This window comes from Physeter macrocephalus, chromosome 21, assembly GCF_002837175.3.
Source record: "Physeter macrocephalus isolate SW-GA chromosome 21, ASM283717v5, whole genome shotgun sequence".
Classification (NCBI taxonomy): Eukaryota; Metazoa; Chordata; class Mammalia; order Artiodactyla; family Physeteridae; genus Physeter; species Physeter macrocephalus.
Window position 1 is genome coordinate 87,445,420 of NC_041234.1, and position 13,915 is coordinate 87,459,334.

Sequence of the window (13,915 nt, forward strand, 5' to 3'; positions counted from 1 at the left end):
TTCACATAACAGTTACTCTACATATTAAGCATGGTCAGAGGTTTACTTCATATCTAGACTATGAAGTAGGAAAAAGCACTTTCAATTTTACGGAGCCATAGACTTTTCCAAAGAAAGAAGTATCTTAAAATGAAGTATGATGTAGTGCCAGAAAGTGTCTGTAAATGACACCGGATAAACCCATACAGAATAGCTGGAACCTGAGTTATCATCTGTAAATAGATGCAACTACTCTACAACCACCTGGCTATTAAAATGTCCCAGGCCAGTTATAAAATGTAGTTTGGTCAGGCCAACTTTTCCTTTCCAGCTGATCTGAAATATGATCGCCTTTAAAATTGTCACCCTGTAGTGTTCCTTCTCTCCTTGCTGCTTTCTTTTCCCCCATTAAAACCAACTAATGAAATTAGGTAAAAATATAAGTACATAATTTGTTCCCAAATAAGCAATGTGTTGGGGACATCTTTGTAACTGGTTTTTGAACACCACCATTCTTATAAGTTTTCCACGCTTGCTCAATTGGAGGTAGGTGGGAGATGGGTGAAGATTTATCCCACAGCCAAAATGGTATTTCAGACTGTTCTTAGCTAGTAAGTGAGCGTGCTGAAAGGTCTAACTGGGAAAGCTTCACAAAGACTGTCCTGAGAAAGGACTTTTCACAAAGCCTAGTTGAAGGAGACTTACATACACTTAGCCCTCCATTATTGAAGATTATGGTGACTAATTATCTTCCTCTCGGAATGGGAGAAGAAGGTTATATTTTTAAAAGCTTTAATCTGCCTCCCGACTTCCACTCTTCATGGGGATGGGGGAGGACAGGGAGGATGAAGGAAAACTAAATTAGATACTTGATACACAAGGTGTCAGAAAATTCTAAAATACATGCTAAAGATTGGAAATGCCGTTTTTCACAAACTGCCCTTTCCTCTCTCATTTAATTGTATTTAGTCCCTTGCTGCAAATTACTATTGATATTATATTATTATTAGTGGCAATTTACCAGGGATTGCTCAGTCTACAAAGACTGTCACTTTCCCTCTCACTTTTCCTTCTCTTCATTTGCATATACTGATAAGTCCATCTTGCTGTTGAAGTACCTACGTACAGTGTCCCAGGCTTGGGACCCTCAACACACCTGCATGATCAGGCAAAACTAGTTACTAACATCCATAAAGCAAATAAGGGGCAACCCTCTCCTCACGACCACACACACACACATATATACCTAAAAGAGTGTAGCACTGCAGATCACTCCAGGCTAAGGCTTCAAGAATTCACAGCCCCTGGCGGAGGGGAGTGTGAGCCCCCACCCCAACCCCAAGCATTAGGAGTAACCATCTAACAATCTGAGATAAGCGCGTACATTCCAGATGAGCTAAACGTAGCTCAAGTTTCCTTTGGTCTTTAATTCCTTTTGTGCTTAATGACCTAGAGACCTACAAGGACCCCAGGAGGCAAGAAAGTAAAAGTACCATCTAGTAGTGGTACCCATTAGCATCTCTGTAGGACGGGGAAAGGTGCGCAGACTCTTTAACCTATTTAACTTGCTGCACATACCGGAAAACTCTCGGCCAGCAAAGTAGAACACAGGCATCCCCACACGCATCTAGATTGACTCACTCACGCCGAGGTTACGATCAAGTTCATGCCACCATGGATTCCTGCCCCAGTTCCCCGCGAAAAGTAACCACGCGTCTCCTACCCCTGAAGGCAACGCAGACAAGGTGACGACTCTGCTCGCTCAAGCGGCTTCGGTCCCGGGCCAGAGGCCAGGGATAGGCAGGAGGGAAGCCCCAACTCCCGGCTGCTCCCCTCCTCGCTGCTCCGTCCGGGATCTCCTTGGTGGCAGTGCACAGGCAGGATACCGGGCCGGAGGGTGGAGCAGCGGATGGTCCGAGGCGAGACAGACTGGAGGTGGGGGTGGAGGGGGCTGTGAGAACTAAGAGAAGATGAGGCGAAAGGGAGCGGAGATGGAGGAATAAATCAGGGGGTCTACCAGTTTAGGCAGCCAGAAAGCTCCTCGGAAGGAAGGGGCGTGACTGCGATGAAGGCAGCTCCTGGGCAAAGGATTGGAGGTAGGGGAAGGGGGACGAACGGGTGGCTTTTCTTCTTGCGGTGAGCGGCTAGGACCGCCCAGGAGCCGGGGGGCGGTGGATTAGGGAGTGGGGCGGAGTAGAGGGCGGGGAAAGAAGGGAGGGAGTCTGCCTGTACCCTCGGGGCGGGGGGGGAGAGAGGCGGGGCTAGGGGGCGGGGAAGTTCAAACAATCGAACGGCGGGGTCCGGCCGCTCCGGCGAAAGCGGTTGGGCGGGGGGGGGGGGCCCTCACTCTGGTCCTCCCACTAAAGTGGCACGACTCGGTTACAGTAACCCTGAGAGTCTAAGCAAGCACTGGCTGGGAGGAACGAAAGGGTTTTGCAAAGACTCCAATAATAGTGTACGGCAACAGCGGAGCGGAGTCGCGTGGGAGAGCTAGTGCAGCTCCCCGCCCCACAGCGGGAGGAAGAAAAACAAATAATAGAAATGCTGAAAAGCAGCTTCTCGCAAAGGTTGCTTAAAATAATTCAGGAAGGAGCAGCGATCCTTCGTTTTCCTTCCCTTCTTGCTTCCTATGACCAGCAGGCCCCCACCCAGGTCGCAACTCGGCGAGACACCCTCCTTTCTTCCTCCACTCCCTCTAGCCACCCCCTTCCTCCCCCGCGCCACCCTGCGTCCCGGCCCCCCTCCCATTGGCAGGCCGCGCTGGCGGCAGGGGTGGCGTGGGCGGGGCTCTGCCAAGCCTCCGCCTCTGGGGCGGACTGAGAGGGCCGGCCTGGGCGGAGCCGGCCCAGAGGAGTAAATCCCTCCCACCATTCTTTGGCAGCTATCGGTTGGCGAATCCTGGCGTAGGATTCCTTTGCGATTGGTTACTTGCGTCGTCGATCCGATTCTTTTGTCCCACCCGCCCTCAAAATTAATAAACCTAAACAAGAGGCTATTGTCTAGCTCTCGGTTCTCCCCCAGCTACTGCTGAGAAAAGAAAGATGAGACGCCTGGTTTCTCAGTCTCCTAAGAGAATGCGGCAGTGTGTCGGTCGGCTCTAGTACACCTTTATGGCACTGCCCGGCCCTCTGGGAACAGGTAACTTTTCTTCCCCCTTAATTCATTAGGCCAAGAGGGGGGGGGAAAGTATGAGAAGTGTCAATGTGGTGTTCACATTTCCCGGCTGCGAAAAAATTGATATTGCTTGAAGAACACAGAGGGTTGAGAACAGCCTCCTGGGACACTGAAAATCAACCATTTTACAACCGGGAAACGAAAGCACAAAGAAATAGCAGAATAAGATGGAATTTGGAACTAAAGGAAGAACTCGTTTCAGACTCAAGCACTTACCAGCTAGTTGTGCGACTTTCGTTGTGCGACTTTCGTTAAGTCCCTTAAATTCTCTGAGCCTTCATTTTCCTATCTGTAAATAAAGGCTATAAAACATATCCTATTAACTTACTGGCACTGGTATATGAAAATAAAATGAATTGTGTGTGAAAACTCTGTAAACCACAAAGCACTCCACACATGTATGTGTTCCTACTTGTGTCTGTCACATGGTGGAGATTCTCACATGTGTTTGGGAATCATATATTCTGCTCATCTGTTTTAAGCATTCATAGCCAAGGTGTGTAGGTTTTGTGGCTTTATTTTAAAAAGTCAACTCTTTTCCTACACTTTTCAGGGTGGATATGAATGTGGCTCCCTGCAGTTAGAATAATAAATTACTCCTTTTCTATCCAGGGTAGGTGAGATTTCTTTTTTAAACTGTTCTGCAGTGGCGCCACGACCTAAGTCTATTGTGGTGCTGGTACTGAAAGAGGAAATCATACTGTGTATCTCTGAAGAGAACTTAAGAAAACAAATATGAGGGAACATTTACCATGGAAACCACCATTCTCTACAGATCCGTATTTCCTAGAAAATACTACAAGGAGGAAGCGAGTCTGTATGTAAGGCCTTGACAATGCAGAACTATTATAATGAACTCATGCCAATGAAAAAATGACACCCAATTCAAGCCTGCCTACCGGGAGCCTCTGAGGGGCCATGGACCAAAGCATGCAAGAGGGAATGTGCTCGAAGGAAATACCATCTCACTGTGAACAGGGTCCCAGAATATAATCAGGTACAGGAAAAGTAGTGGGGTAGCCTCAATGTGCAGAGGGCTCTGCTAGAGCTGCTGCAAGAATTCAGAAGCCAGAGCATGGGCAACAATGGATTCTTGATATGATTCAGTTTATGTGTGAGATGAAGTTATTTGGGTGATTTTTCCTGGAGAAAGTGAGATTTTGAGTGTTAAAGACCTGGAGACACCTAGTTTGTGAAACAAAGGAAGATTATCCCAGCTTTGTTTGGAGGAATGGACAGCACAGCTGGATAGGATGGGTACATGCTGCAGACGACTACTGATCAGAATGGCAATAGGATACTTGCTAAAATTAACACTGCTATTAAAGTGGGAAAAATAAAATATGCGGGCTTCCCTGGTGGTGCAGTGGATAAGAATCTGCCTGCCAATGCAGGGGATACAGGTTCAATCCCTGGTCCAGGAAGATCCCACATGCCGCGGAGCAACTAAGCCCGTGCGCCATAACTACTGAGCCTGCACTTTAGGGCCCGTGAGCCACAACTACTGAGCCCACGTGCCACAACTACTGAAGCCCGCACGCCTAGAGCCCATGCTCTGCAACAAGAGAAGCCACGCAATGAGAAGCCCGCGCACCACAACGAAGAGTAGCCCCGCTTGCCGCAACTAGAGAAAGTCTGCGCACAGCAACGAAGACCCAGCACAGCCAAAAATATATAAATAAATAAATATTTTAAAACGAAAAATAAAATATGCACATGGTAAACTGAGAACAGTACTGAAAGTAGGACCATAAAGAGTTCCTCTCCACCACTCTGTTCTCATAGTCCCTTTCTCCCTTTTTCTCCATACCTGTGTATAATCTTCAAAATATATTATTTGCATACATGCACACACTTTGCATTTCTTACTCAGCAATGTCTCTTAAATATCCTTCCATCTCAGGATAACTTCCTTTGCCTCATTCTTTTTCATGATAGTTCTGTGTTCCAGTGCATACATGTGCCAAAATTCTTTTACTCATTCCCCTATTGAGAGGTGATTCAGGCCATTACAGAAGATGCTGGGAAACAAACCCTGGTAGCAAAGGTCTGGTGGCTCTGTTTGCAGAATGCCTGTCCCCAGCCTTGAAGTTGCCCTCCCAAGACTTCTCCAAACCTGCCTTCCCCACAGCTACTGGGGCCTTCATACAATGGAAACCCCTAAAACACTTAATTCTTTTAATACCCCCCTTCTCAAATCCTGCCTTGGGCATTATTGATCTCCTCCAATTTTGAATTTTGTTGGGGTAGAGCAGAGCACAGCTCTGAATTTGATGGTGGATCAGGCCCCGTGTGAGTCACTTTCTTACCCTGTGGCTAATAACAGGTTTTTTAATACCTCGTCTTTGCCCAGGTCTTCTAAGCGTCTTAGGTGTTCCTTCTCTCCTGCCATGCAAGACTTCCTTCTGTTTTTACCCTGAAAACCCTTCAGTTTGTTATGCTTTGCCAGCTCTACTTAAAAGGAAGGGGGAGGGGGGCCAACATCAGCAAACATTGATGGAGCTGCTATTATGGACAAGACTGAAAAAACAAAGAGGGATGAGACTTGGCTCCTGCCTTCAAGGGTATATACAGAAAAAAGACAACTAACAAGCATATGCTAAGTGCTAAATGAATGGGATTGACAGTAAAAGCTGTGGAAGTTGAGAGCAGGGAGCAAAAACTAGTTCCAGGGAGTGAGTTTATACAGCGAAGTATGCCACACACATTTAACTAATCCCCAGAGCATCCCTGTGTCTTCATATCCTGACTGTAAAATATAGAGAAGCCTCTGGGGGATACCAGGAGAATTAACCACTAACTGTAAAACACCTGTGTAAAGATGCAGGGTTACCTAAGTACATTGAGAACCTCCACATATCGATAATGGATGTAATGATCATTTAAAGAAGTCAAGAATCTTCATCCCAAACTATCTGTCCTATTTGACTTTTTTCTTTTTTCAATGAAATGCAACTCCTTTAAAATGCAATAAAAAGCGGGAGTGGTTAGGACTCGGTGCTTTCACTGCTGTGGCCTGGGTTCAATCCCTGGTTGGGGAACTAAGATCCCTCAAGCCGAGGGGCGTGGCCAAAAAATGCAATAAAATTCAATGTTTATGCGCTTAAAAAAGGCAGTTAAAAAATCAAGGTCTCCCTTAAAAATAGTATGCTAAGCGAAAGAAGCCAGACACAAAAGAACAAATATTGTGTGATTCCACTTATCTGAGTTACCTAGAATAGGCACGTTCACAGACACAGAAAGTAGCAGAGTGGTTATCAGGGCCTGAGGGGAGGGAGGAACAGGGAGTTATTGTTTAATGAGCGCAGTTTCTGTTTGTGATGATGAAAAAATTCTGGAACAAGATAGTGATGATGGTTGTACAACATTTTTAATGTATTTAATGCTACTGAATTGCATACTTACAAATGGTTAACATGGTAAATTTTATGTTATGTATATTTTAACAAAATAAAAAAAAATTTAAGATACCAACCCTCAGGCTCAGTGTCAAGAGACGAGGCCAATTATGGAGGCTGCTAAGAAGGCAGGACCCCTCTAAAGGGGGCAGCTTGGTCAACACCACAGGAAATGCAGGCCCAATGTAGCCAGGACTTCTGATTTTTCAAGAGAAACCAGAAGTCAAATGTTTTAGTGTAAAACCTCCTGGTTTTTTATTTCGGCAACTAATAAATATTTTAATTAAAAAATCTGCCCTTTGCATGCAATATTTTCCCCAATGTACAGGAAAAGTGCAAAGGAGAACGCGGTTTATAGCTGATTCCTTGATCCCTGGCTAGATTTTTCTAGAAGGAAAGACCACAAAACCATAGTGCTTTGTATTGAATGACATTCTTCCCCACCCACCAAGTCAACTGGGAGTGTGAAATGAGCACATCTTCCTCTAATTGCCTGGTGAACAACTCAATCATTTAAATGTATTTAGAAACAAAAGCAGAGGCAAGCACATACACCAGGGAAAATAAATCCTAAGGATTTATGGGTCCACATAACTCTCCCTCTTCCCCCCAGCTCCAGAAAATAAAACACCCTTCAGATATATTCGACAAACACTGAAAAGCAGCCTTCTCCAGGACACCTCTTAAAGTCAGTCTCTTATTTATTCACAAGGATACTAGCCGTTGCACATACAGAAGCCAGCTGATTAGAAAATAGCAGCTTTATCTGAACAGGAAAGGATCAAAGGGATACATATGCAATACAAGCATTGAGTTAAATTCTCTTCCTTTTGGGTTCCCCTCCTCCCCCCTTCCACCCTCCCAAGCATATAAACACACACACAAACGTGCGCACACACACAGTCCAGACACAGGAAGTTTGAAGCCTGATCCATGCGTGGAAAACAGCAATGTGGGAATTCAGGAAACAACACCAGAACTGTGCTCCAAGGCCAAGACCTGCTCCAGCATTTGGGAGCCAAGTTACTCCTGGGGTACTTGTGGGCCCCAGCATTTTGGAAGTAAATCGGCTGTAGAAAAATAAAGCTGCCTGCAAGTCTATTCCCCAAGCACCTCCTAGGGTCCTGTTTGAGTAACCTGGGTTCGCCTCTTTATGATTTATGCAGGGCTTCACTTCAGCTTAACTAAATATCATATCTCCTTCAGCAGCTTGAGTTTCTGGAAAGGCCCAGACTGTCCATACTTCTCAGTAGGGTTTGTTTGCAAAGTCCTAGGTTAGCTGGTGCAAGAGGGAGGTAGAGAGACGGAGGAACACACATCAAAGTCTGCACTCTAAAAGGTGGTGGGATGAGAGGAAGAAGACGATTTAGTCAATGATAAAGAATAAATCGCTGAAAGCAAGTCAGAGGCAAATCACATTCCTGAGCCAGTAAGCTGTTTAACTGTACAAAGTTAGCAGGATTTAAAGGAAGTTCATCCTCTGACATTACACTTTGCAAATAAACTCTTGATTGATTCGGCGCTTTCTCTGTTTCTGTAGTTGCCAGAGTGTCTGAGGGTTGTTATCCCAGTTGGAGAAGAAGGCTGTGACTGGAGTAGAGATTTATCTTCTCTGGCATGCTGCCCCACTTCAGTAAGTACAGGGAGAGGGTAGGTCAATGCCATTCCGGTGTGATTTAAGGCAGGCTCACCTTGCAGCCCTCAATTAGCCTTCTATTCACGTTCGCCACGGTCCCGTGAGATTCGCACAGGAAAGACCCCTGTTAAAGTGCAAATATGTAACCTGGGAAGGGTTAAATATTAAGCCATCTTTGGTGTGCTCTGATGGAAAGGGTGTAGGCTTTTGGAGTCACTCAAGCCTGGATTTCGGTCACAGCTCAAATACTCACCAATGAGGTAAATTACTTAACCATGCTGGGCCTCGGCTCCCTCATCTGTAAAGTAGGGATAATAATTTCTCCACCATGATGGGGTTGCTGTAAGGATTAAATGAAATAACATATTTAGGGGCCTTATCATGATTGCTGGCTTTTAGTAGTCACTTAACACCGTTTCTTTATGCCCCTCTGTTCAATCTTCTTAGGGAATTCCAGGGGTTGGGACAATGGGTTCGCTTAGTGGCCCACAGGGATTAAGGCTCTGGTAATCACTCTTCCCTACTAACCCTGCTCAGTGGGGCAGTATCGTACTAAGCATATGGGTTTTAGCACCAAATGGACCTAGTGTCACAGTCTTTGTTCTGTCACTCACTAGCTATGTGACTTTGGGCCCATTTGGAGCCTATTTCCTCATTTGTAAAAGAGTAATAACAGCACCTATTTCACTGGGGGAGTGATGAGGATAAAATGACAGCCATATGCAAATATTAGCTAATATTTTGTGCAATGGCTGACTAGAGTTTACTTTTATACCAAGCAGTTACTAGTGAATGGTTTTAGCAAGAGTGTTGAAAATCCTTAAGCAATAACAGCGATGTGTTCCTGGTTTCCTGGTTTTGGCTAAGGAATTTGGGGTGCCGCTGGAGTAGCTACAGACATCTCAGTTCCAGGCAATTGGACCTTCTCCCCTCTCCCAAGATTTTCACAGTGTTCTGGAAGGATATGAATGAAACAGGGATTCCTAGGAGGTGTTGCAGGAGATTCTGGGATAATAGAGTATTCTTGTTGTAGAGTGTGGGCCTGAGACACTCAGGCCTCCTGCTCTTTGAATCCCACACTTTTCCCTTCCTTAGAACCCTTGCCCATACTATTCTTTCTGACAAGGACCCTACACATACCTCTCTCCACTCCATTCTTCACCTCGCTGACTCAACCTCATTTCTCAGGCCTCAACTTAAATGTCACTTCTTCAGGGAAATATTTCCTAAGCAGTAACCTCTACCCTAGTTTCCTGTTTAAACATTCGTGTGAATTTCATATTCTATGTGATAAACTATATCAGAAGTGGTTTTAGTATACAAATAATACTTAAATTATTCAATAGGTAAATTATTTAATTTTGTCTTCCAGTCTAGAAAATCATTGGTCCAGGAAGAAGCTTCAGGCGTATCCTATAGCTTTGTGTATGGCCTGGCACCCTCTTGCTTACTTCCTTAGGGATACACATGGGCTGGCCTGAGTTGGTCATTTGTTAGAGTTCTTCCTGTACTAGGTGGGCACATTGAACTAGATGATCTTTAGGGTTCCTTGCAACTCTTGACTGCTGACAGTTGTCAGATGCTGACAAGTCTGCCGAATGCTGGAGTGGGAAGCTATGTCAGAAGTGTCATCCATATCCTCCTGCCTCCCAGTTCCTTGATCTTGGTGTATAACGGGGAGTTTTGAAGTATGGCAAGGAAATGTGGGTGTGAACTGTTTAAGCACAAGGTGGTATATTTATTTGGTGGCTAGCAAGTGAGTGCTGTGAGATCAGAGGGAAGACAGTGTAAGTATGAGCGCTAGGGAGTAGATTCATTAGAGTGTGACTGGCTGGCTGAGGCCTTTGATGGCAAGAAGATTGTTCCAGATGACTTTATGGATGGTGTCGCTTCCTGTATTCCCATCAGAACTGTAAACCAGGAATAGTTTTAGAAAAGGCAGCCTAGTATAGTGGGAGAAACAAAGCAGTTTTTCATTCAGGCCAAACTGGGTTAAGATCCCCACATTCAAGTGGCTATAGGACCTTGGATAAATCACTTAACCTCTCAAGTCTGAATTATAATTTGTTGGTTGGACAAATATGTATTGAGTATCCACTATGTGTTCAACACTGTTCTAACCACTTGGAATGCATTGGTGAACAAAACAGGCAAAATCCCTGCCCTTACGGAGCTTACATTTTGGAGGGATGTGGGAATGGTGAGTAGATATTTAAAGATCTGTGAGGATTCAGTGTTGTCCACACAGTCCCGGAACATAGTAGGTACTCAATAAATAATAATAGTAGTAATAGTAGTTATTGTTATTATATTTTTAGTAAAGCAATCAACATCTGTGAAGCCAGGTAATTTCTATACAAACTCAAATGTCTATACAAAGGGTTGTTAAAAAGAAACAAGGAAATAAACTCAGGTGAAGCCAGGTAATTTCTACGTAAGAGATAATAGATGGCTTGAACAAAGTACTTGAGACTCATGTAATTAGTAATAACAGGTGGCTTGTATGAGTTTTTCCATCCTAAGTGGCAGTATTTTTTCCTACTATTTAGTAGCAGTTCCCTCTGTGGCAAAATTTAACCCAGGGTAACCCTAAGCCATAGGTTTAACCTCCATTTGGATAAACTTTCCTCTTCGTTATCTCCAGATCAAAGCGCATAAATCTGGGATCATGATATTCCCCCTCCAACCACTCCTGGAATGCTCCTCCCCAGGTGACATTAACCAACCAAACTTTTTACAAAAGTTTGATGTCCCATGCCTCTAGTCCCATAGCCCCCTTTCTAGAAGCATAGTGTCAAAGGGGTGGGAAAGAAGGGAAGGCTGCTCATAGCTTTTCACGGTTCATGGTTTCTAGTTTGATAAAAAAAAATAATTTCAATTTTTACCTCATTGCAGAACAATAGAACCATAACTTTTGTTTCACAGTTTATGTAGTTCATTTCACAAGGTGTCATGTTTCATGTACTATAGGGTTTCCAACATTTCAATTACCACTCCCCTCCCTCGAGAGTGGGACAGGCATTGAGTCAGGGTGTGCTGTGGGCTAGCAGCACCTCATCCCTAGCTCCCTCTCTCTTTCCCTAGGCTCCAGTTCCCTTCCTAGTTCCTCTCTCTATCAGATTACTTTTCATACTGTCTTGTAGCTATTTATTCTCTTGATTCCCAACTAGTCTTTAGGTTCCCCCAAGGTCATGGACAGTGTCTTAATCACTGATGTATCCCCAATACCTAGCACATGCTGTATCTGGCTCATAGTGGGTACCTAGGAAATATTTGTCGGGTCAAAGAAACATATTTCATGACACAGGTTTTTTGTGTAAATGAGTCATTTATAATCCTTTCCAATTCCCCATCTCACTTTGTGTTTAAAACCAAAATCAAAGCTATTTTTCTCAGCATCTGTGATGAACCGGGCAGGCAAAGTCATTGCTCCGGTGTACCCCTCTGCCCCAGGTAAAAATCCCCTGAAGCCATTCCAACACTATCTTGGTGGCTTTCCTGGGATACCCTCAATATTTTAAAAACTCATCTCCCTCTTTCCTTGGAATGCAGAATCTGGATTCAGAACTATTTCAGTGTAAAAACCTTTTCAATTCCCAGCCTTCTGAAAGCGTGAAGTTTTTTCACAGCTCTACCATCCTGACTTTTTTTTTTTTAAATAAATTATTTACTTTTGGCTGCGTTGGGTCTTCGTTGCTGTACGTGGGCTTCCTCTAGTTGTGGCGAGCGGGGGCTACTCTTCATTGCGGTGTGCGGGCTTCTTATTGCGGTGGCTTCTCTTGTTGCAGAGCACGGGTTCTAGGCACGTGGGCTTCAGTAGTTGTGGCATGTGGGCTCAGTAGTTACGGCTCGAGGGCTCTGGAGCACAGGCTCAGTAGTTGTGGCACCTGGGCTTAGTTGCTCCGCGGCATGTGGGATCTTCCCAGACCAGGGCTTGAACCCTGCATTGGCAGGCGGATTCTTAGCCACTGCGCCACCAGGGAAGTCCCTACCATCCTGGCCTTCTAACTTCATTTCTGTCCCCACCCTCTCCAGCTCCCAACTGGGTCACCTCTCCCTGTGGATGTACTTCTTTGCCGGCCATTTCCCACCTTGGTGTTTTGTCACTAAGAACACTGGCAGTAGTGTAAAAGTAGCACTGGATATGAACTCTTGAGAGATTTGAGTGTGGCACTGCTATTTACAAGCTGTGAGAACTTGGGCAAGTAGCTCAACCCTTTTGAGCCTCAATTTCCTCATCTGTAAAACTTGGGAGAATAATCTCTGTAATGTTTTAGGACCACACTGGCTTGTTGTGAGCTTCAGATCAAACGGTGGTGGTGAAAACACCTTGGAAACTGAAATATATGGTTATTTTCAGGACACCTGTGGTTAGTGTGGTTCCCACCCACACTAACCCTTCCTCCTTGCAATTAGGCACCAAGCATTTATTTAGTCTTAAATGCTCTAGCCCAAGGCTATAGCTGGGTGGGGGAAGCATTGTTCTTCCGATCTTCTTGACAAGTTGATCTCAGCTTAAGACTTGTTGCCCTCAGGTCTTTTCAGTCAGCATCTGGGGGGAGCCCCTCCCTTGGTTTCTCAAAAGCCTATTTGTCAGGTGTTCTTTAGATACTCTGTACTTTCTACCTTCAGGCCTGCTTTGTCCTCCCTAGTGAAAAGTGGTTCCTGTGGGGGAATGGGAAGTGAACATTTCTAACCTCTTCCTCTCCTGCACCAGAACTCCCAGGGTCCCCAGACTCCAATTTTTCAGGCATAATTTCTTTATATCCATCAGGGTCTACCCCATAAGGTATTTTAGACTGATCCCAGGCAGGTGAGTTACATTTTGCAGAGATTTTACTTATTCCCAAAGTGCAGTCTCAGCTGCTTGGTAATTACAAAGCCCAGGACTTCCCCTGCTTTGTGGTCAAAAAACACCCTGAGCATTTGCCTCTCCTTGACCCCAGCTTCCAGACTACGTTTGGGTCTGCTCTGAAAGCTCCTGGAGGAGTTCCCCAGCTTTAATTTGGCCAGATGCTCAGTGTCCTGCTCAAATCACACTCACCGATTTCTTTTCCACTTTGAACAGCTTTTGCACAGACTGTTAGATTCACTCAAATCTGGCTCCCCTCCTCCAGCTAGTTCTTCGTGCTGGGAGTGTTGCCCTATTTGGGGTCTGAGGATCACTGGGTAGTTAGCCTTGAGTTTAGTCTTTCCCTCATTCAGAATCCTCTTCACCATAAGCATTCTTCAAGCTAAAATGGAATTGAAATTTACACACACACCATCTTCTAGAGCAAGGGTGGACAAACTGCTGCTAAGAATTATTTTTAAAGAGTTGTTAAAGGAAACAAAGGAGAATGTGCTGCAACCAAGACTATAGGTCTATAGCTTGCAAAGCCTAAAATATTTACTAGCTGGCCCTTTACAAAAAAGTTTGCTGACTCTTAGACTTTTCCTCAATATCCAAAAACAGAGTCTGAAGCAGTTTTGACCCTATCACCTTCTCTTCCAAGGCTACAGGAAATTTCTGACTTATTTATTGCCGCATTTAACCATCTCATCTCTCTCTTCCATTCAATTTCTAGCCTGGCCATGAAGAGTTTAAAAGGTTTCTCTTCTACCTCCTGAACTCACATGTCATTTCTTTCCCAGGGAATAAATGAACTTCCTTTGGTGAGGCCAGCTCCCTGCTCCCTCCCCTCCTGCCTCTAATTCATATTCCTTTGACTTTGGTGGACATTTTGGA

At 44.8% G+C, this 13,915-nt stretch overlaps 1 protein-coding gene across 1 annotated transcript in view; it reads right to left on the bottom strand.

The window, feature by feature from the left end:
• Positions 1-2,109, bottom strand: part of AMOT (angiomotin) — a 62,434-nt gene extending 60,325 nt beyond the window's left edge. The window contains exon 1 of the mRNA XM_024128136.2: positions 1,703-2,109. The gene's annotated coding sequence lies outside the window, so the exon portion shown is untranslated. The remainder of the gene's footprint in view (positions 1-1,702) is intronic.
• Positions 2,110-13,915: the final 11,806 nt, after the last annotated feature.